General features: G+C 39.9%; 1 protein-coding gene across 1 annotated transcript in view; it reads right to left on the reverse strand.

Annotated features, from left to right (window-relative positions):
* kcnq1.2 (potassium voltage-gated channel, KQT-like subfamily, member 1.2) overlaps positions 1–22,495 on the reverse strand; it is a 188,859-nt gene that overhangs the window by 43,794 nt on the left and 122,570 nt on the right. The gene's annotated exons all lie outside the window — the stretch shown is intronic.

The following is a 22,495-nucleotide window of genomic DNA, read 5'->3' on the forward strand; positions in this document are numbered from 1 at the left end:
TAAATTATACTTAATAGTTTATTAATAGTTTTAGTTGCACTCATTTTAACATTTTTAACAACATATTAAGTATGTTAATGGTTTTTTAAATTATTCATATACCTTTAAGATATTGGTTGACAATTTTTTAAGATTAAATATGTATAGCACTTTGTAAATGTTAATAATTGGTTTATAAACCATCTATAAACATTATTTAGTTGGTTATTGTAAAGTGTTACCAAATCAAGTGTTTAGGTTTTTACTACCTGCCTCCAATACTTCAAAACAGGGACAGTTCAACTTAGTTGATGATTTAATATTGGGTGATCAAGTCTCTGATCACACTGTTAGAAACATTTTGAATTTTTGTCAACTGATAACTTTAAGTGTCTTTTCCCCTCTAAATGGTAACCTGCTGCAACAGTGTGTGGCTGGTATTGTTTTCACCTTATAAGCATATATGCAGGTTTTTTTGGCATTATGGCAAAATGCAGTCCAAGAGACACCTACTGTAGTAAGAACTACCACAAAAGTGGTTTTGAGCACTTTGCCAGGTGTTTATATGTTCTTTCTATCTACAGAGGTATTTTTTTCAATGCATTAGTATCACAAGCATGCAAAATGTAATCACAAAACTTGACAGGTGTGTTGTTGGGATCAAAATGCAGACCAAGCTTGAAGACAGGCATGGTTGAAGCAAGGGGGTTGGAAGTAGGGAAAGGGCCATTGTCCCACCCCCACTTTATGCCTCTAGCCTGGTTTAGCATTACGGCTGGTGTGATCCCATCACAGGACGGTCTTTAGTTTTAGATCTGATATTTGATCTGGTCACCAACAGACTCAAATTGGTGGTTGTGTCTTCACCGCAGAATCACTAGGTTCCCTTCTCCCATTATAATTATGCCTTGAACTATTCTTCAATTATTCCCAATCCACAAAAATAGGCAGTTTCATATCTGTTTGTTTTGAGTATTGTTTTGTTTTTTTAAATAATTGGCCCATGCAGTGTTTTCTTTAGACTGCTGCTGCGTGCTTTATGGTTTGCACCAGTCAATAAATAACAATTGTTAAAACACAATAAGCGCTTTACTCTGTCACTCATCCAACCTGAAAGCCATATAACCAAGAACAATAGATACATAAGGAAGTATTTTTCTGCTGTATAGGGACAAATGAAAAAAAAAACATTTTCCTTTGTTTCTGTTAAGTACTGCGTCTTTTCTAACGTCTCTGTTGTACTCAATTATTAGATTAATTACTGTATAACTTGCAGCTTTACTGAACTTTCGGTGCCCTGTGCTGTTTAATATGTTACTAAAGGCACTAAAACTGGATGATCGTTTAATCTTTCCTCCACTGCCATCACACACTGAAGTGGGTTATTATGCTGCAATAAATGTTGGTCACAACAGCAGAGGAGCAGGAGCGGGTGTTGCAGGCCAATCGTTCGCGTGGCTGGTAAATGCCTAACCTGTTGAGATAGTGCTGCTGAGACAGGATAACCTGCTTTGGTAGTTGTGTCCAAACCTTCTCTTTGACAGTCCAGGCAGACCTCAAAGTACTAGCACCAACAAAAGCTGACTGATCAAAGGCTTTGTGCCAATGCACATCCTATGCAAAGAAGTTGCACTTGAACACGCAGTAATGAGTAGAGGTAATGACCAGCTGACCTCCAACGTGAACATACGCTCTACGGCGAATAACAGGAAACTTCAGCCTGTGATCTTTGGTTGGGAAATAAAAAAAGAATACACAGAAGTGAAAAAACAGGAAGACAACTAAGCTCGTGACATTACTGAAATGCTCTGGTGGCTCAGTCGTCCAAGGTGCATAACATGCAAATACAACATCCAGCTGGCGGCCTTTACTGCACATAATTCGCTCTCGCCCCCCATTTAAAGCTAAAACCCATCTTCACTAATAAAATGCAAGGGGTTAATATCAATGTGGATGTGTTCCTTTAGGCACAGGAAGTCCAGTTTAAGTAATAGACCCATGAGCTTAATGGCCATCAGATACCAAAGCACTGCACACTAATTTATAATATTATGAGGAAGGTTTTCACTGCTTTGGAAAGCTGATAAGAGATAAACAGTAGATATGGTTTTCATGTTACAACCTACCAGGAATGTGTGCTTCAACATGTTTCATTGACCAACAATGAGACCCTTTGTATAATGATGTTGCATTGTGTCTCTGCAAAGGCCTAGCCTTATTTAACTTCTTTATGACCCAACGGTTTTCTGTCTGTTTGTTTGTTTTTCGCAGGAGCCCTCCCTCTCCATCATCAACACCTCCCTGTGGACTGACCTCATTCAAATAGACGAGTGGGCTGCTTTTCCAGGCAGGATGAACTTGGTCTGAATGTGGCCTTACTTACTGCTGCTGCCAAATAAAGCTAAAACTGGCTAAAAAAAGTGCGTACGCTAAATTGCAGTAAATGCTGAAAAGCATCAACAAGCTGCAACTGTGCAAAACGCACTGCCAAAATGCTGGCCAATGGTCAGCCACCAACGCTCAACTGGACAGCCAACTGTCTGCTTAGTGTGTCAGGGCCCTCAGTAATCGTTCAGACCTGAAGAGCAAGCTTTTCCTGCCACACTGGATTTGGGACATTTGGCGAGGAAAGAATGGGCTGAACTATGGGAAAACCTTAACATACAACTACTAAGCGTGGGAAAATGCAATCCTATGTTACCACACCATTCACCCTCAATTTCATGGCTGTGCTTTAAAGTGTCACAATGTGTGATAAAGCTTTACTGATAGCTTAAGATCTATCATTAAAGACCTAACATTGAAGACTGTAGCCTGAAAGAAGCAAGAAAGTTTTTTATTTAAAATCTTAACTCAGCTGAGGGCTGTTCATTGGAACAAACTGTGGGATAGTGTAGTGAATGTGTAGCATACTGGGGCTTTGACACAGTAATTATTTGAAGTTGCACTGAAATAGTCTTTTATTAAGAAATGGGAAACTAGTCTGACTACTTCTCTAATCTATAAGCAACATGACTTTGTGTAATATAACAATTTCTATGTTTCTTGTGAAAGTCTTTCGTTTACCGTAAGAGATATCTTTTATCCTTTTCATGTGCAGTTCTCTAGAAGTTTACTTCCCCAAATGCTTCTGTTTCCAGACCATTGTGACGTCAATTGTGTCTGTGTGTACTGAGACAGTGTGAGACAGTGCATGTTTGTGTCTGTGTTTGTCAGCTGCTTTTCCCCGAGGTCCGTCACACTGCATCTTGTGATACAGCAACCACACATGTGCAATTGCACTCCCGATACAGACATGACTCAGCCACCTTTTGACAGAGATTTAGCAGATATGCTTGAAGTGAGCTGCATGTGGTTTCACTTTAAGGATCCTAACATGGCGTGCATCAAACACAACAATGTGAACTGGATGAGTGGATTTACGTTAAGGTGTGTGGCAAATCTCCACGTGCAAAGCCAGTGGTGAGTGTTTGTATATGAATGTGTATGTGTGTGTGTGTGTGTGTGTGTGTGTGTGTGTTTTGTGTGTATACGAGCATGTGTGTGTGTCCTCCAGTAGAGGTGACCACTAATGAGCAACTATAGCAGAGTGACCCTGTGGTTTGTGGAGCGAGCCAATGTGCTGTGGCTGAAAACATGCACACGTACATGCACGTGCGTGTATGAATATTCACTCATAGGTCAGTCCGTGTGTGTGCGTGTGTTTCAGTGTGTATCATGATGACCACCACCCCCTCATTACCTCCATCATGGCTGGAAACAATCAGCCACTCTGCCCCAGTTGTAGGCCAGAGTCAGGCGTTGCAAACCTACAGACCTAGCATTAGATAAGCCTCGATCACCACAGCCTGACTGGCCTCAGATTGGATCCAGCTTTCCAAACTACGGGCAGCACAATCTCAGAAACCCAAATCAAAATAGCCGTTTTTTCCCCCACTTTGACCATGCATGCTGGATGCCGAGACATAAAATTTATCGATCGCAATATATTGTCAACATATGACTTTTAAGTTCAGGCTTGATACAGTTGGAAAAAGTGAGGTCAACCACCACTAACAGATTAGTATTAATATGATTTATGAATGCTATTAAAGTATGGGTGCATAAAGTGCACAGTCATGCTTAAACAGCTGTAAATATTAATTTATGTATTCATGCATATAAGACTGCACAATATCCACATATAGTAGGTGTTAAAAAAAACCCTGGTGTTTCTATGCAAATTAATGCATAATCTAGTACCATATTTTGAATATATTGCTATGTCATAGTAGACATAGGTAACAGTTAGTGTTCAATTACAGCAAAGAACAGACAATATCAGGACAGTTGTGTTCTTACAGAGTGACCTATTAATGGAAAATCTGTGTCTGACTATCATTCCTGGTTACATAGATTTTTGTTTCCAGCTTTTTAAATAATTCATTCAAAAGTGAACCTTGTCTGTTGTTGCAGGACTGATTTACTGTGATCTCCCAATCAAATTACACTAAAACCATTAGAAATGCAGTGAGGTGGACATGTTGATATAAGATACTTGGTATCTAGAAGCAGCTTTCATCCTCTGGATAACTCAACAAATATTAAGGGGAATCCCATGATGCTCCCTCATTATGTACTTAAACATTTTTTAAAGTTTTTAAGTGAGGTATGCTTAAGAAATGAGATACAATGCAATGTTGTTTTGTGTGTGTGTGGTGTGTGTGTGTGTGTGTGTGATTTCTTTTTTTCTTTTGACACATTAACAAAACACGTCTTTCCTGTCCCTCCTGTCTTGTTCTGTTCTGTCTTTAATTTCTACAAGAAAATTACAACATGACATGAATTGACATTTTAACTCTGAATTACATCACATCAGTTCCTGGCTTTGACCTTCCTCTGTTACCACACAGTGACAGTGCCACTACCAAGTCTAAATTTTGCTACATCACGCTTGTATGTATTTATTTAACTCAATTAAATCAAATCAAATCAATCAAAATTACTTTATTTATCCCCAAGGGGAGATTCAGTTAGTCTGGTAGAATCTCTTGAAGAATAAGACAACCTGATGGCTGTAGGAGCGAATGATCTTTTGTATCTCTCCGTCCTGCAACCTGATAATTTATTACATCATTAACTACTTATTTTATAAGTATACTATGCTTTTTTTGAATGTGAATAACCTCACTAATAACATGTGCAGAAATCACCTTGTATACTTAAGGTAGTTCTGCATGCATAAAGTTCAAAGTGTCACTGTTAATTATAATATAATAGTACCAATATTGTATTTGGATTTTACATAGTTGCTTTGAAAGGGTAAAGTAAAACATAAAAAATTTGGACGATACGATAAAAAAGAAAGATCAGTCAAACCACAGCTGCCTCTACTCAGTGACATGATTGCTATTAGCAGGTGTGAAATGGTATGAGGTGTAGATGTGTCAGACAACACACAATACACTTTGTACAGTTGTACTACAACACATTCTTGTCCGACAGCTGATGGGGAAAAGCTCATCTCTGAAACTCTGGGGTTAACTTACGACCGTGTGATAAAAGCAACTCATAAGTATGCACACACAAAAACACAACCACTCACCACTCAACTGCACAGAACGTGAACTTTGATTTATATCTAAAGCTATGCTAAAGCCTACAAAGTGCATGCACACACACATGTTGGGACACAAGCACAGAGGGTAAGGTACTCTGAGATGCCTGCCTGTGCACACACACACACACACACACACACACACACACACACACAGGCCATGAGACAGTGGGGGCAGGCCAGGCTGTTATTCTAGTGCAGGCTGGCTGAGTTGACCGTGTAATCTCCAGGGTGGAGTCCATATTGGGTTTCTAGGCAATTCACTGTTTTTGGCCCGCTTGTTTTGTGATTTAGCTAAAGAGAGAAAAAAAAAGAGTGAGAGGGAGAAAGGGAGAGAGAAAGAGGGAGGACAACAAGTGTGGGTTGTTTTTCTTTCTGCCCGGCATATTGTTGATGAGTTGTAATGCAGTGTAACACAAGTGGTGGTTAACCTCAACGGCCAAGAGAAGAGAGAGAGCGGTAGTGAAGAAGAAAAGGGAAGACAAAACAAAAGAAGCAATGGAAACAACCCAGGTCAAAACCTAGAACATGGCTGGACTGTGCATGGTCAATGCTACATTGTTGCTAAAAGTGTTAGGGAAAGACAGTGTTAGAGAATTAAAACCTCTGCTGTGCATTTGCTACTGCCTGACATATTTTTGTTAATTTCATACTCACTATGCACAAACTATGCTACATTTATAACATATGCATCAAACCATACAAATACAGGACTGACACATCATGTTTAAAACACAAACACAGAATAATTAAATACAGAAAAACAAACAGTTGCAGCAAAAATTGCAATATTTGAGCACCCCTTACAAATTAGGCTTTCATGGTTTACAAGTAACAAACAAGAGCGGATGGATCTAACTGAGAACCTGAGGACACTGCACTCCCACCTACACCAGCAACTGGCTCTAGCTATGCTGTGCTAGGTCGCTGCCAGCTGTTAGCTTCCATGATTTGAGGTAAACAAAAAACAAATTCAATGCTTTTTAAATGCAAAAGTGCCATGGACAAGCATTGCTACACTATAGCTCATTATGTTTACTGACATCAACTGAGCAGTAGGGTTATTTTTACCTCTGCAGCCAGTTGAGTCGCCCCCTGCTGGCCATTAGATAGAATGCAAGTTCAAGACACGACCAGATTTGCTTCACCTTTCAGACCCAAAGGCTACTTCCATTTCTTTTAAACAGTATATGGGTTTAGCAAAAAAAAATTACAATAAAAAAAGAAAGTGAAAGAAAAACAGAGAGGCAATACAAAGGTGGACAAGCTTAAGGGGTGGGTGGGTTGTTGTTGTTGTTGAAAACTAAGCTGGCTGGTGGTGGGACCACGCCTGCTGTGCATTTTGTTTACAGCTCTAGTGGGAACGTGGTATGGGGAAGGAGAACTTATTGTGCAAAGTGACATGGCAGCTTGCAACTTGCAAGAAATACCATCTGTCATTGTGGAGCTGTGGAGATAAGACTATAAAGACTGTCAAGGATGTCATTGTCAAATGCCTTCACTGGAGAATAAAGGAACAGTACACCTATTTTTCAAAACATCAGGCTTCTTTATACTTAGCTTTGTTTCTTCATTTATAGTTAGTTTGAAACAAATCCAGAAAGTTTTTCTTTTTCTTGAGTTGCAGTAAAAATGTTAACCCTTATTCCAAAAAAGTTGGGACACTGTGAAAAACACAATAGATTCACATTTGACTGAATACAATATAAATACATATACATGCTTAAAGTGGAAAATCTTTGTATTTTGGAAACTGTTCTGAATTTGACGCATTCTATTAACTTTTAAATAATGTCCCAAGTATTTTTGGTTTCAGTGTTGTAATTTGTTAACAGTGAAAAATGTTTTATTCATGGCCTTCAGAATAAAGCGTCTTCAGTGTTATAACGTATGAGGTGTAGAAATATGAATAATATTGCTGAAACAATTTCTTTATACGAGAAGTATAACTTAAGAAAAAACAATCGATTTATCAAAAAGTAATCAACAGCTGAGTCGTTAATGAAAATAATCCTTTGTGTAACATCTAATTAAAAACAAAAATTAGAACCTAATTACCTCTGACTAAAACCTAGGTTGCGTGAGTGCTAAGAAGAGATTGTTTTGATATTTTGGCAGCCATCTGCCGTAGCATGCTGTCATTCCAGTGACAGCACAGTTTGAACGGCTGGTGTGACAGACGACAGACACCGAGCTGCCTGCTGAGTCCAGGGAGGGGCTACCACAGCACGCACATACACACACGCACACAGCACCTGCATTCCAACAGTAGTCTGAGTCAACAGTCACAGCCCACCCCCAACCCCCACCCCCCTCCTCCACACTATCAGAGAGGGAGGGACGGGGTGAGTGTGTGTAAGGGGGAAAGAAACCCTTGGAGAGACAGAGAGAAGGGAGTGATTTAAGCTCTTCTCCCCTGGATGAGGGAAGCTGGAAGGGTCCGGAGTGGAGGTGGGAGTAGAGCAGGAGAGAGGGGGGAGTGAGTGATGGAGGGGGAGACGGGTCAGAGGAAAAGGGAGGGGAGCAATCCAGCTGAGACAGCAGATCTCCACAGAGGCCCAGTGCCAATGTCAAGGTGCTGAATGAGCCGTGCGGGGAGCTGCAAACACACACAGAGGCTTTCTCTTGATTTAAAGTCAAAAATAGCCTCAGGCACAAACTCAGTGCCTTCCTGCAGAATTCAATAGTGAACAGACATAATGCTCAGACACCCGTATCCATGCAGAAACACACACGGTAACACACACAATGGCTCAAGTGCCCTCGCATTTACTACTGCCTGACATCTTTTTTGATAATTTCATACTCACTATGCACAAACTACACTACATTTATAACATATGCATCAAACCTTACAGATACAGGACTGACACATCATGTTTAAAACACCAACACAGAAAAATTAAATACAGAACACAAACAGTTGCAGCAAAAATTGCAATATTTGAGCACCCCTTACAAATTAGGCTTCCATGGTTTATAAGTAACAAACAAGAGAGGATGGATCTAACTGAGAACCTGAGGACACTGCACTCCCACCTACATCAGCAACTGACTCTACACTGCAAAAAAAGAAAAGTTGGGTGAACTCAAAATTTCAAGGCAACAAACTTCGATAAAATTTTAAGTTGGACAATTAAACTAAATATTTTAAGTTTTGTTTTTGAGTTTGCTCAACTCTGAATTTCTCTGGCACGATTGTAACGCCGCTATGAAATGTCAGCTAATGTTGTGACCACAATTTTGAGCTAGCATTGATACGCTAATGGCTAATCAGTTAGCCGCTAGCATCAGTTAGCCACTAGCATTAGTTAGCCGCTAGCATCAGTTAGCAGCTAGCTTTCGCTAATGACCGAATTTCACCACTTTCCTGCATTTCACAACAAAGAAATAAGAGTTAGCAGAACTATTGTCCCTTGTTGTGAACCCCAACTTAAAGATATAAGTAACAACATCTCACCAACTTGTTTTTGAGCAGACAACTGGCTTCCTTTGCTGTGCTAACTTACATTATTGCCCTAAATGTCAATAATTTATATTTCCAAGTTTTACCAAATTAAATCACTGTTTTAGGCCAAAAAATACAAGTTGGCTTTTTTGCAGTGTAGCTATGCTGTGCTAAGTCGCTGCTGGCTGTTAGCTTCCATGATTTGAGGTAAACAAAAAACATATTCAATGCTTTTTAAATAGCCTCAGGCACAAACCCAATGCCTTCCTGCAGAATTCAATAGTGAACAAACATAATGCTCAGACACCCGTATACATGCAGAAACACACACGGTAACACACACATGGTAACACACACAACGGCTCAAGTGCCCTCTCTTCCCTCCAGAGGAAACTCTTGTTGCTTCTCTCTTCACCTCTCTCTCTCTTTCTCGAGCTGTGCACACCCTGCTGTCAGCTGAGACAAACTGACAGGACAACAAACACAGTTGCACAGACGGTCAGAACAGGCTCCATTGTGCTCTAATTACCAGGCCTGCTGAGATGCCCTTTGACCCCTAAGACACAGGGTGTTTGGGCAGCAGTGGACTGGTGGGAATGACCCTCTTGGCTGACGCTGACCTTTCGATATTCACTTCTCACCACAAGCTGCCTCTGAGCACACTTGATGTGTCTATGTGTGTTTTTGTCTGCGTTTGTGTGTGTGCAAGCATGCCGAACTCCTCAAGTGCGTGAGAAGTGACATTAGCCATTTTGAAATGTTACCTTCAAGAAAATACTAATTAGGGACATTCCCATCAACAGGTTTAGAGTGAATAAACAAAGCTGCACGAACGTACTTTGGTCAGAAGATGGCAGTGTAATGTATTACAGTAGGCTAATCTGTCAGTAAACAGTAGAAGAAGATGAGATTGAGCACTAGCAAAAAAAAAATAAAAAAAAAAACTTCATGTCAACTTTGGCCACCCATGAGAGAAAATATGTCTTCAGGAATGAAAGCAGAAACAGCAGATCAGTCATGCCAGTTAATGTTCGCTATGTCAGAACTTATTATGAACATTTTTTCCATCTCCTGTTTAGCACATTAACTATTTTTCAAAAAAGACAAAAAACACCTCAATCGACCGTAAAAACTTGAAAGTTTTATCGAATTTTGGTGTTTCCATTAAGCTTTTTTTTAAATGCAAAACTTCAAAATGCGCAGAGAAAGTCTTTGATGGAAACGTGACTACTGTGTGCAGATGCTACAGCAAAAAGTGATTTAACTTGGCTTATTATACTTTTTGAATAAAATAAAATTGGATGGACTTTTTTAGAACAACTTCTATGCTGGCACATCAGTTAATAGGACTAGTTTGCCTGCGTGAGAATAGAAGTCACAGCAGAATATCTTATCTATTGCTTATCACTCTGACTTTGGTCCAGTTTCTCCAGTCTTCTCTATTCTTTGCCAAAGACTCCTCCTTGTGTGTGAAGGAAGAGACATATCCCAGTCAGCTTGCCCTTCTGTTTCACTCTTGTCTCTGCTCGAGGTTCACTGCAACCCTTTATCTGCTCTGCTTATCAGGCCGACTTCAGCTCAGACACTCCTGGCCTCCCTCTTCCTCGGCACTATGTCACGGAGGAGACGTACAGTATCGAGACCCCCAGGCTAATGTCTGTCTCTCACTCTATCTCTATCTGCTTGTCTGCCTATATCTCTGTCTGTCTCAGTTCCTGAGCACCACTGGAATTAGAGTGAATGGATGTGTTAAGCTGTCTGCTGTGTGTTCAGACTATCAGCTGATGGGAATATTTCTCACCCTGTTTACATGTTGAAGAAAGTGTTTGTGAATATTTCCATTTCGTTGTCTGTCTCTCTGTCGCTTATTTTTACATCAGCAATGTGTCACATGACGACTTGTATGTGAAACTGTCAACCGTAATGACAAACCCACAGTCTGCAGCTCCCCTCAGTGTGTCTTTAAATCAGCACCATAATTTTCAGCTGCACCATGCAGTTGTTTACAGCAAAAAAGGACTAAAAGTGAGTGACTAGCCCGAGAAATAGTGGAGCATTGTGAAGCTTAAAAGCCCCAGGAGCATTTAAAGATCAAAACAAGAAAAAAGGGAAAGCGAACACTTGACATACATTGATCAGGTGTAGCGTTGCATAGGGGTGGAAAATGTCCAGTAAAGCTCCAGAAACTTTCCATGGGAATCGAAACTGGGGAATTTCAGAAATATAGAAAAATGGGAAATATGGAAATTTATGGGAATTTGTGTAAAATATATGGGAATTTATGGGAATTAACTGGAAATTGGGACTAATTGAAACAAACTATCATATCCAAGCATAAATATAAACATTTTGTTTTGTCATAAAATTACCCCCCCCCCCCCCCCCCCCCCCACACACACACACACAATTTTCAATTTTGTAAATTCCAGGTTTATTGCCGTTTATTCCCGTAAATTCCTGTTAATTTCCGTTAATTCCCACAGAAGGTTTCCAACTTTCAAAACTTTCCAAAAATTCTGAATTTTGAAACCCTAATCAGGTGTCCAAAAACATGACTGTCTATAGTTGAAATGTTGCCAGTCACGTCCGCATGTTATTTGTTCCCACATGACAATTCTGCTAAAATTAAGCAACGCTTGCACAAGACTTCTCTTGTGACTACCATGCTGTCTCCATTCAATCATTGTAACATCATCATATTTTGGTGTTTTTGAACTGTGAGCGTTGTTGCTGTTGTTCCCACTTTACTCATGTCGAAAGATTCCTGGAAGAAGTGCCCTCAGCAAGTGTCATATACAGAAAATCAACTATGGCACAATAAACAGGCTTATCTGTCTCACTTGGAAGCGATCAAGGCCAGCAATAACACTCCCCAACCAAAGCAGACAATGGAAATGACTCCTTATTACTACAATACAGCTTCTTGTACTTTTTGCCAGTGAGATCACTTCCTCCAATAACAGTGTTGTCAGGAGCAGAGCAACTGAACCTCTGGGAGATCTCTCCGCATTGTATGAGCATTTTATAACTGAACTCTGACTACCAATCATGCTTTTTATTTTCTTTGATAGTGTAACTAGGGATTTTTATGGCTGTTTTATGGCTGTTAGATGCCATAAAAGACATTAAAATTTGAATTTTTGGTACAACGTGACACTTGGCAGGTATGTTAGTTATGATATTCAACTCTCAGGAGCCTGCTGTACTATCAGACCATAGCTGCAGAACACACAAAGGGTGGGGGCCCTTTTTTTGATGGTCCCCATTCAAAGTGTTGTAAATATGCAGCTCCCATTCACGGCCCCCTTCACTGATTCAAACTCAAATACCAGCTTCCCGGTTTGATCCATTGTACCGTATGAGACTTAGGCGAGGCCTGTATCCTGTGTGGACTACAAAGTTAATTGCATACAATTGAAAGGTGTGTCACTTAAATTGTTCTACAGGGAAACACAGGGCCCAGAGGTATAGAAAAACACCCAGCGTTATACTCCCATAAAACCATTAGTCATTTAGTTTAAAAAAAGTATAGCATACAGACAAGCTTATTAAGTGTTTTGCAAAAACCTGACACCATTAAAGCAAATAGAAGCCGACAGGAGACTGGGCATAATGTGGCTGGAGCAAATCAGGCAAACACATAGGTGTGCATGTGCTCACACACATGCCATGATTTACTTTGGGCACGAGCAACCCCACTGTTGCCTAAGGGGTTGTGTCTGGGCACAGAGTACCACTGGGCCAATGTCTGAACCACAAGTGGCCCAGTCAAATCTTTACACAGTCATAAACACGCCGGCATTAGTAACAGCTAGTTAAAATCATTCCATGAACTAAGGCGCTAACCGGCAATGGCACAACACCCTGCTGCAATAATAAAATTTACCTTACTCTATTTTTAATCTGCTACTGTATAATGAGATGGCAACGTTGGCCTGTGTCGGTTGGTGCACCACTTTGGCCCAGACGGAAATATGAGAGCAACTACTGGGTGGATTTAAATCACATTTTGTACATTCGTGTCCCCACAAGATGAATCCTACTGTGACACCGTGAATGTGCCCACCGCTCCTTGCATGGTGTGTTCAATGGTGTGTAAATTTCCCCATTTTGGGACTAATAATGGAATCTTAATCTTAATCAGATCAATATCTAAATTTGTCAAATACTATGGTTAACAACCAAATGTCTGTAAAACTAATGACATCCATCAATCCATCCATTGGCTGGAGCCAATGCTTTATTGTCCTGTTTGGGGCATCACTTTTTTTTTCTCTAAATCAAGAGCATCAGTATTTATAGAAACAATCTATTGGAAAATGAATCAAAATCAAAATCAGTATTTTTCAGAAGAGGAAAGTAGAGGGGAGGAAAAATGTAATTGTGCACTTTGAGAAAGAAGTCAAAATGTTGAGAATAAAATCAAACTTTTGAGTTTGATAAATAAGACTGCAAGCCCCAACCTGATTTTAAATGAAATAAAAGCAGATTTTCCTAAAACAATAGTTGTAGTACCCTACTGCCATGTCTCTACCAATAGCTAATTTATGTGTCGGGGGATTTAAGTACTACTGCATCCTTAAATATTGTGATTTTTGCTCATTTTATTGATGAAATTGATGAAAATCAGGTTGTAGTTGCCATTTCTTTGAAAACATGGTTCCACTGAGTCCAAATTTATCTCATCATTACAACTTTTTTCTCGAAATGCAACTGAAAAAATAATTTCCTTTAATGTTAATAATATAATATTTTTACCTTTTAATAATAACTTCCTATCTGGCCTATAGTTTTCAACAAGTATTGTGGCCCGAGGTAGAGCAGAGTCTTCAGCACCCAGCCACTAAGAGCTAGATGTGCCGGCATGATGGGAAACTGGCCAAACTACAGCAGCAATTACAGACTTCATGGAAACGAATCACACTTGATAAGCTAAATTAATGTTTTACTTACTAAAGCTTTTCGCAATATATTTATGGTGTTTTATGAGCGCATGTTGGATGAAAAGCAGAAATACATATCTGCATAAGACCCACACATACAGTAATATACATATGCACATATTACCCATTACATGTTCCCCAGGTACCAGCTTGACTTAATAGCAGTGACATTTACACTCATGGTCTCTGGAGTAATTTACACAGCTTGGCATTCTTCACAGCTGGTTTACTGTTCCATGCTGTATAGACTGATTTAATAGCACTCAAAAGTATGGTGGCACCAGGGCTACTTAGCACTGTGTATTAGTAAGACTACATATTCCCAATAAAACACAGACCCCTGTTTCATGAACTGCATATTGACCCCTTCATAACCTTCTTAAATAAGCTCACACCTCGCTGCTGATAATGAACTTGTCCATGCAGGAGTATATTAGTGGTCAGGTCCAGCCCTGTGAGGGCACCTGGCCAAGACAATAAAATATATGTGCAAAAAATATATCCCAGGGCCCTGCGAAACTTGGGCAATTAAAATGGAAATGTAGCATGGGTATTTACAGCCAACGAGCAAGCCCACAGTGGGTGCTACCAAGATGCAGAGAGAGAGAGAGCTGACGAGAGACAGTGGCAGCGTACAGCATGATTTAGATGCTGTGAGTGAGACTGCAGACCTATAATCCTAAAGGCACAGAACCAGACAGAGACAGAGGAAAGAAGAAGGGGCAAGCTCAGCAGGCAAAAAGCAAGGAGTGAGAGTGAAAGAGTGATAGAGAGACACACAAAGGCACAGAGAGATAGAAAGCGAGAGAGACTGAGATGGAGAGCGAGCAGCCAGACATGCAGGCAGACTGTCCGTCTCTGGTTTGTGGGAATGCGGTAAAGACACAGTAGTAGGCAGGGTCCCGGCTCTGAAATTAGAGAGTGGCGCTAAGAGAAGGGAGCCAGAGCCAGAGGCCGTCTGGGAGCTGCCAGGGGCTGCATCCCCAGCGCACTGCCGAAACATGATTTACTGCTGGACTGCACTGCAAAACAGCACACCGCTCCTGTTGCGTTATCTAACCCGCAGCGGCGCAGCACTCGTTGCATGCTATCGAGTTCACAGCGCTGTAAAGATATCACATCGACGGTGGGAAGTGTCGACGTGAGAAAGACCAGTTGGGCATGGTGCAGCTACACTGTAAAAATGTTTGTAGAAATAACAGTAAAACACTGTCAAATACATCAGAAATAGGGCGTAAAATGAAAAATTGTATATCACTGTATTAGACACTTTTAATTACCGTAAATCAAAGAATAGAACAAAACTTTCTTCTGTCACAAACTGGAAGAAACACACAGTTTTCACAAATTTTCATGTAAAATTTATGGAGAAATACCATGATGTGTGAATGAATGACACAATTACCCTAAAAATAACAGGATTATTCAGTCTAAATTACAGTTTGTGCTGATATTTACATTTAAATTTACAGTAGAAAACCCACTCACTGTAATTTTTACGGTGAAGTTCTGGCAACCACAGCTGCCGGTATTTTACCGTAAATTAAACAGATTATTTTTTACAGTGTAGGGTGGTGGAGCGAAGGCTGCTGGTTAAGAACTAGGGGGAAAAAAGCAAAAAAAAACAAGTGTGTTAAAAAACCACAAAGGGTTACTTTGGCGTGGGTGTGTTGCAACAGGTACCAGTAGGAAGATGAAATACAACACTGGATGTTTGGACGTTTATCAGATTATAAAAAATGATTTTATAGTCATATTTTTCTATTTTTCTTTCCCTTGCAAGGTAAACTGTATAATTACCGGATGACACCGGACCTGTATTGTGCTCCCAAGTTAATGAGGCTGCATTTTGACACAGAACTATGTTAGTCATGACATGAAGTAATGCATTCTGTCCCTGAACTGTCTCTGTGCAATATACTAAAAGCCTAGCAGCCCCGGGGAGTGTTATTCTGCAGAGGACAATCACCTTTGACCTTCTTGTGGCATTGGGACAGTGAAAAGAAAAACATCCCTTTAAATCTCAATACAATTTTACACAATGCAACACATGCATATTTGCACAGATCTACATCTTTTATCCATTTACATTCAGTGGCAGTGCAAAGAAGCCCGAGCAGGAAAGGATTCAGAGAACTAGATTTAATCAGGAAAAGAAAACAGGGAACTAGGTTGTTGTGTGCTGAAGCTATCGCAGGCCAAGTCCAGACATGCAGGGAGATTCTGTATGTGCTTGTCTGCAGCGCGGGACAGTAAGAGTTCGGCCGCTGCAGTGAAGTTGTGTGTTCAGTTTGTGTGTGTGTGTGTGTTTTGTGTGTATGCGCTTCCTTTGCCAAGTTTCCTCTCTTTGTTTAGACCGGCCCGGTCAGTCCGGCTCCCCGCTGAGCATGCTGCGGCCAAATACACACATATATCAAAACACAGCACAACAACAGACAGGGTGCTCTCAGGGCAGAGAGGTGCTGGGAATAGGAGCAAAGGGGGGAAAAAATGACGGAGAGGTGTCCGTACGGGAAAAACAGAGAGAGAGAGGGGGAACAGAGAACTAGGAAGATAGACATTGTTGGACAATGGGAGGTACACTGTAAAAAATGTTTGTAGAAATGACAGTAAAACACTGTCAAATTGCATCAGAAATAGGTTGTAAAATTAAACATTGTACATCACCGTTGTAGATACTTTTAAATACTGTAAATCAAAGAATAGTATAAAACTTTAAATTCTACCGCCAGAAACTGTAGAAAACACACAGTTTTGCTGTAAAAAAAAAGAAAATTTCATTTAAAGTTAATGGAGAAATACCATGATGACACAATTATCCTAAAAGTAATGGGATTATTCTGTATAAATTGCAGTTTTTGCTGATATTTACATTAACATACGCTCACTGTATTTTTTTACGGTGATGTTCTGGCAACCACAGCTGCAGGTATTTTACTGTAAATTAAACAGATTTTTTTTTTACAGTGTAGGATGGCTGCAGACTCTGTAACCATTACTCTTGGGGTTGAGAAAATTGCAGGAAAGTGAAGGAATGAATAGAGCAATACTGATGACCCAGTAGAAGGGAAGGAGGAGGGAGCAGGGCAAATGTACAGTATAAACACACTTGTTAAGATGCAACACAACCAGGTGTGAATTTCACATATTTTAATGGGATAATAGTGAAATATGCAGACAATGTTAAATACATTTGTCTCATTACTCAAAATAACAAATTTGGGGGGATTAGTTCAGTTGCTATTTACTGCACTTAACTACACACAAAGTGGAAAATTTAAGCAAATCTCTTTATTGATTCTTCAGCAAAATGCTCCATCGTGAAGTTTTTTATCTGTGCATTGCTAGAAAAAAAATGAATGAACATTCTAAGAGTCAGAACTGTTTTTGACAACATCAAGGTTTGGTTAGGTCAGATCTATGAAATATTAGATGATCCATATTTGCTTACCACATTTAAGCATTTTTGCCCTTTTAAGTGTCCATAAACTTAAAATAAAATTATCGATTATCTTACCAGTAGCAGCCGTGAAAAGCAGAAAATTATCAGTTTTTGGTATCAGTATAAAAAAAACTATATCGTGCATCCCTATAGGACTTTTACTTCATAATAACGGTGAGTAAATAAACTTTATAATATTGTTTTTTGCTTAGTATACCAACATAATGCTGCACAAAGATTAAAGTTTGCAGATAGTTAATTCCCTCTTTTATTATCCAAAAAAAAAGAAGACTGAAGATGCCAAATGTGGCTTTAAAGCCTCTGGATCTTTCCAGTAAACTCAAATAGGCTGAAAAATAACCATTCTCCCTAAAAATCAATTGAGCATGACATAAAAACAGCGGGAACCTCACTGAACTCTGAAATATCTTTCAAGTCGAAAGAATTTAAAAATCTCTTTAAAAACTTTTACATCTCTGTATGTGGTCTGTAACATGCTGTTCAGCTTATTACACTATTACTCGGTTTCAGTTAAGAATAAATATTTCTTTGATTCCTGTGCATTAATTCTGTAGAGATCGTAAAATTGGACATTTTTTGTAGAGAAAATGACATCACAGCTACAGCCACAGAGAATACCCCAGGCACTAAAGAGGGATTAAAGTAATAGTTCTTATTGATGTGAGCTGTAATTTGTTCTGGGCCCCAATATACAAAAATAGAGGAAAACAGGAATGGATACAATAAATCTATAGATGCACAAATCATCTATAGAGTAATACATTCACAGTGTGAAATGTCGCTGCTCCTCCAGACTCTGGATCCTCCTGCACCGGCTGCAGAGATAATGAAGCTGTTCCTGTTTGCTCAGACTTCAGCTGAAACACTGAGACCCTGCAGTGTGCATGTACGTGTGACTGCATTTGTATATTTATGTGTGCCTGTATATTCACTTGTATTTTTGTATATGGTCTAATGTATAAATATGTATAAATGATCGTGTGTGTGTTTACCAGTCCCTCATCTATAAAGCCCTCCACTGCGTCTGGTTCGGACCAGTCTAAACACACACACACACACACTCGTGCACACACACACTCCTGCCCCCCTCAAAGCCATGCTTTTAAAGACGAGGGGCCCTAAATGCCTTACAGATGGACTCCTAACAAACACAACACTCTGTCCCGGCCCTCAAGCATTTCCAGTATTTGGTCTTGCTGTAATTTACAACATACTTACCTAATTGAGATGCTATTACGGTCAGGGCATGCATTCTTGTGCGTATGCCTAGTGCTAATGCACATGATATAAGCGTGACATACATGGCACAGTATATTTGCCCTAATATAGCGAAGTGAAGTTAACCACAGAGTGAGTGTGATGTATGGTCCATGTAGTGTACTTAGAGCAACACAAATAATGATGTGTTAAGCAGAGACATGTCTGTGCAGGTCTGGAGGGCACATTACAGGGTTTTTTTCCCCCTCACAAGACACTGCTGACGGTTTTACATCCACCAAAGACCAACACAGCTTCCAGATACAACTGAATACCACTATGATGACTTAATTATGACAGACTAAATGTTGAATGTGAAACAAAAACTGAATAACTGCCCCCTTGCTGCTGAATTGTTTTTCTTCACAAATTGACCAAGCTCCTTCTTTTTTTCATGTTTTTGTAGGTGAGATCATATCTTACAATAGACCTGTTTTTAAAAAATATATATTTTTAATAAATACATGTTTTTTTCTGGCTGTTTTTGTGTCCCTATCCTTGTCTTTACTTGATATATAATCATTTTCTTGCACAATAAAAAAAAAAAAAAAAATATATATATATATATATATATATATATATTTGTGATGTTATGTGTAGATTAGTAAAACAAAAATAAGTTAGACATATACAGCTTTATCTAACACTCAATTTAATTTATGAAGTGAATTAAAAACCACACTTTCATTTCAAGTTGAATGAAATTCTGGTGCTTTTTTAATTAAAGAAAACTTTTTTCTATTTTTTTTTTTTTTTTTTTTTTTACTATTTTCAGCATTTTCAAAAGTCTGAATGGCATATTGCCTTGTTATTGTTAAATAAAAAGACAATCTAATGCCAGTAAATAACACTTTAAATGTTGTGTTGGTGTAGTGCAATATTTTTTCAAACTTGTGAAAAAACATTCAACCTTGAACAAAACAAATTTCCCTTCTGACATAATTAAAGGCTGCTGCCTTCAGCTCTACACACTAATTTCAGTTTTAAGTTGCTGGGTTGCTCTGGGCTGCACAACACTTCACAATACTGGTAAATCTCTGCAGAAAAAAAAATAGGACCAGACTTCAAAAAAAGCTTGTTTTTCAGACGGACATTTACAGGCCATGTTGAAAGCATATTGTTGTAATTTCCCTGCCCTTTCTGTCTATTGCTATGAGAAAAAAAAATCCCGTTCCAATAAAACAGAGAGAGATTTACCACAAAAAGTGGGCTGACTTCATCCTAAAGCATTCAGCGAGCTCTGTACTGAAAGGCCGCGCTGGAGCCCAGAGACACTGGCCACTGTTTGAGCTTGTCGTTTGAGTATTTTTCATCGAGTGTGTCTGACAGAAAGATAACACACTGTCACACAGTGCCATCCATCTTCGTTTCCAAGTCACTCCTGGAGAATTCAATCTTGAGTGTGTGGGGTTAGACACACCAGTGATTAATCGACTCCATGCTCATGTGTGTGTGAGTGCAGACCTATATGTGTCTTTGTCTTTGTGTGATAAATCACTGTCTAACCCTGTACAGGACACACAATGCCCGATCCCCCTTCAGCTCACCGAAGATAAATTCATCTTCAAGTGATGTGCTGACAATAGCCGGACAAGAAAATTATTCCATGTTACTTACTCAGCTGCAGCATAAAGCAGCACAGTCAGAGGGGTCCATGTGTGGTGTTTTACAGGGGTGAGGGGAGCAGAAAGTGGGAATTTGTCAAAAAAAAAATGAAGCTGGAGGCTGACCAAGAGTGAGTATTGAGAAAGGCATGGGAACACACACACACACACACACACACACACACACATTAGGGCACAGAGTTGATGAATAATTCCTCAGGGCTGTTGGGAAAGATCCTATACAGAAGTGATTCAACTGTGACACCAGAGGTTTTGCTTTGTGTGTGATTAGGTTTACTATTATGAGCAACATGCAAGAAGTGACGCAACTCCGAAATTACACAACGTTATGAAACGCATGCAGTGATGTGAGACAAACAAAAGAGTCGGCGCGGGACAGCCTGTTGCAAACAACGTGCAAGTGACAACTGAACTCAAGGGCACTCAAATAAACTTAATTTATTGTGTATTTATATCACAATACATCTGCTATAAACTTTCATTTAGCTTGAGTGTTGAGTGGCTTCACGCTGGAATGCCGTTTCAACAGTAAACACTTTTTCGTAGTTGTCTAAATCAGTTTAACTTTCAACAGAGTAAGGATTTGAGTGAAAATGGGTCAGGAGCACAAAGGAAATGCTGTCCTCATTTACAAGCAGGGGTTGTTTTTCCTTTCAATTAAATGGATTGCAGTATAAGTGCAATTATAAAATCACTGAATTCCAGAAATGTAAAGCTGACACAATAAATATACCTACAATAGTGGAGAATAATACTTGTGAAGTGTTGCTGCAGATTAACAGTGCAGGCATTTCTGGAAGCGGCCCAAGTAACAGAGGTCGACGGGTTCATCCACCTGCTGCCTGAGGGAAAACGACCCCCCCCCTCCTCCATTTAACAGGTGTGCTGGCCTGTCAGAACCATCAAAATAAGAAATTCACACAACCAGAAAAGAAGGAGGGAAAGGGGGAGGGTGGGAGCGGAGGTGAGGTGAGGAAAATAGTAATTATGAAGGATGGCTGGCACTGAGTGTCGTATGTTGCTGCTGCTTCTCTTTGAGAGGACGCTTGATGCAGAAATGCATGCAAGTTCAATTTTGATTAGAAGAACAGTGATTGGTTCCACATTGGTTAGCGGCATGAATCAGTAGGGTTGCACTGATTTGTTTCTCAATTATCCACCTCTCAATTGTAGTTTGACTTCATGTCAGGGCAGAAGTGAAAGAGGGAAAAGAGAGACTAAAATGAAGAGAGAGTCATAGGTATGGGAGGCGCTCCTGAACGCAGGTTTATGTTTCCAATCAGGAGATTGCGATCACAACATGTAGCCCAGAGCAAATGGGCCGTAACTCAATCACCGAGGGAGGTCTTCAGGCTCGGAGAGTACGCTGGTTCAAGATCATTACGCCTCTCTCTGTAACAAAAGGGGTCTGAGAACAGCAAACTCATGCAAACATCAGAGAACGTCAGTGTTGATGAGCGCACAGAGATGGGATGGTAAATGTTAAGGCAAAGTGGGGGGAAATCCTGAGCTGCCTGACTTGAATGGAAAAGAAGTGGTTTGCAGAATGCATTGTTCTATTGTATGGCAGTTGTTTTCATTTACTGTGAGATGTGAGAAGGTATTCGGTTTTAATCACCAGTGACATAAAAGACAAAACCCAAGCCTTTCCAAATCAAACATAATTTCACTTTCTAGAAATGCCACCGGTTGGAAAAACAAACAGCAGATGTAGCCACACAGTAAATCAACGAACAAACACATTTCATATCGTGTGATTTACGCATTGGAAAAGACACAAAGACAGGAAGGCAGAGACATTCACAAACACCAGTCCGACTGGTACAACCATCCCCAGAGGGGGAATGTCTATGTTGGCAGTACAGAGGCATCAGGGTTGGCATCATGCTGGCATCACGTTGTGCCTTTTCCACTATGAGGGAGGACACGCCTAGTTACACCCGTGGGCTTCATAACACAGCTGTTGTCTATTGGCTCGACGCCTCATGCCCCCACCCCTCTTACTTCCACTCCTCTAATACTCACTTATGGAAACATAAACATCCAAGAACTGTCACCACCCAATGTCCCGAGGATTAGAGGAAAAATTAAAGGCCTGGCATGGAAAATCATCAAAATGACCCAGCCCATTAAAGGAGTCAAGACAAAAAAAAAAAGCACAGAATGTAGGTAAAGCTTAAATGC

Source organism: Centropristis striata, chromosome 6, assembly GCF_030273125.1.
Source record: "Centropristis striata isolate RG_2023a ecotype Rhode Island chromosome 6, C.striata_1.0, whole genome shotgun sequence".
Lineage (NCBI taxonomy): Eukaryota > Metazoa > Chordata > Actinopteri > Perciformes > Serranidae > Centropristis > Centropristis striata.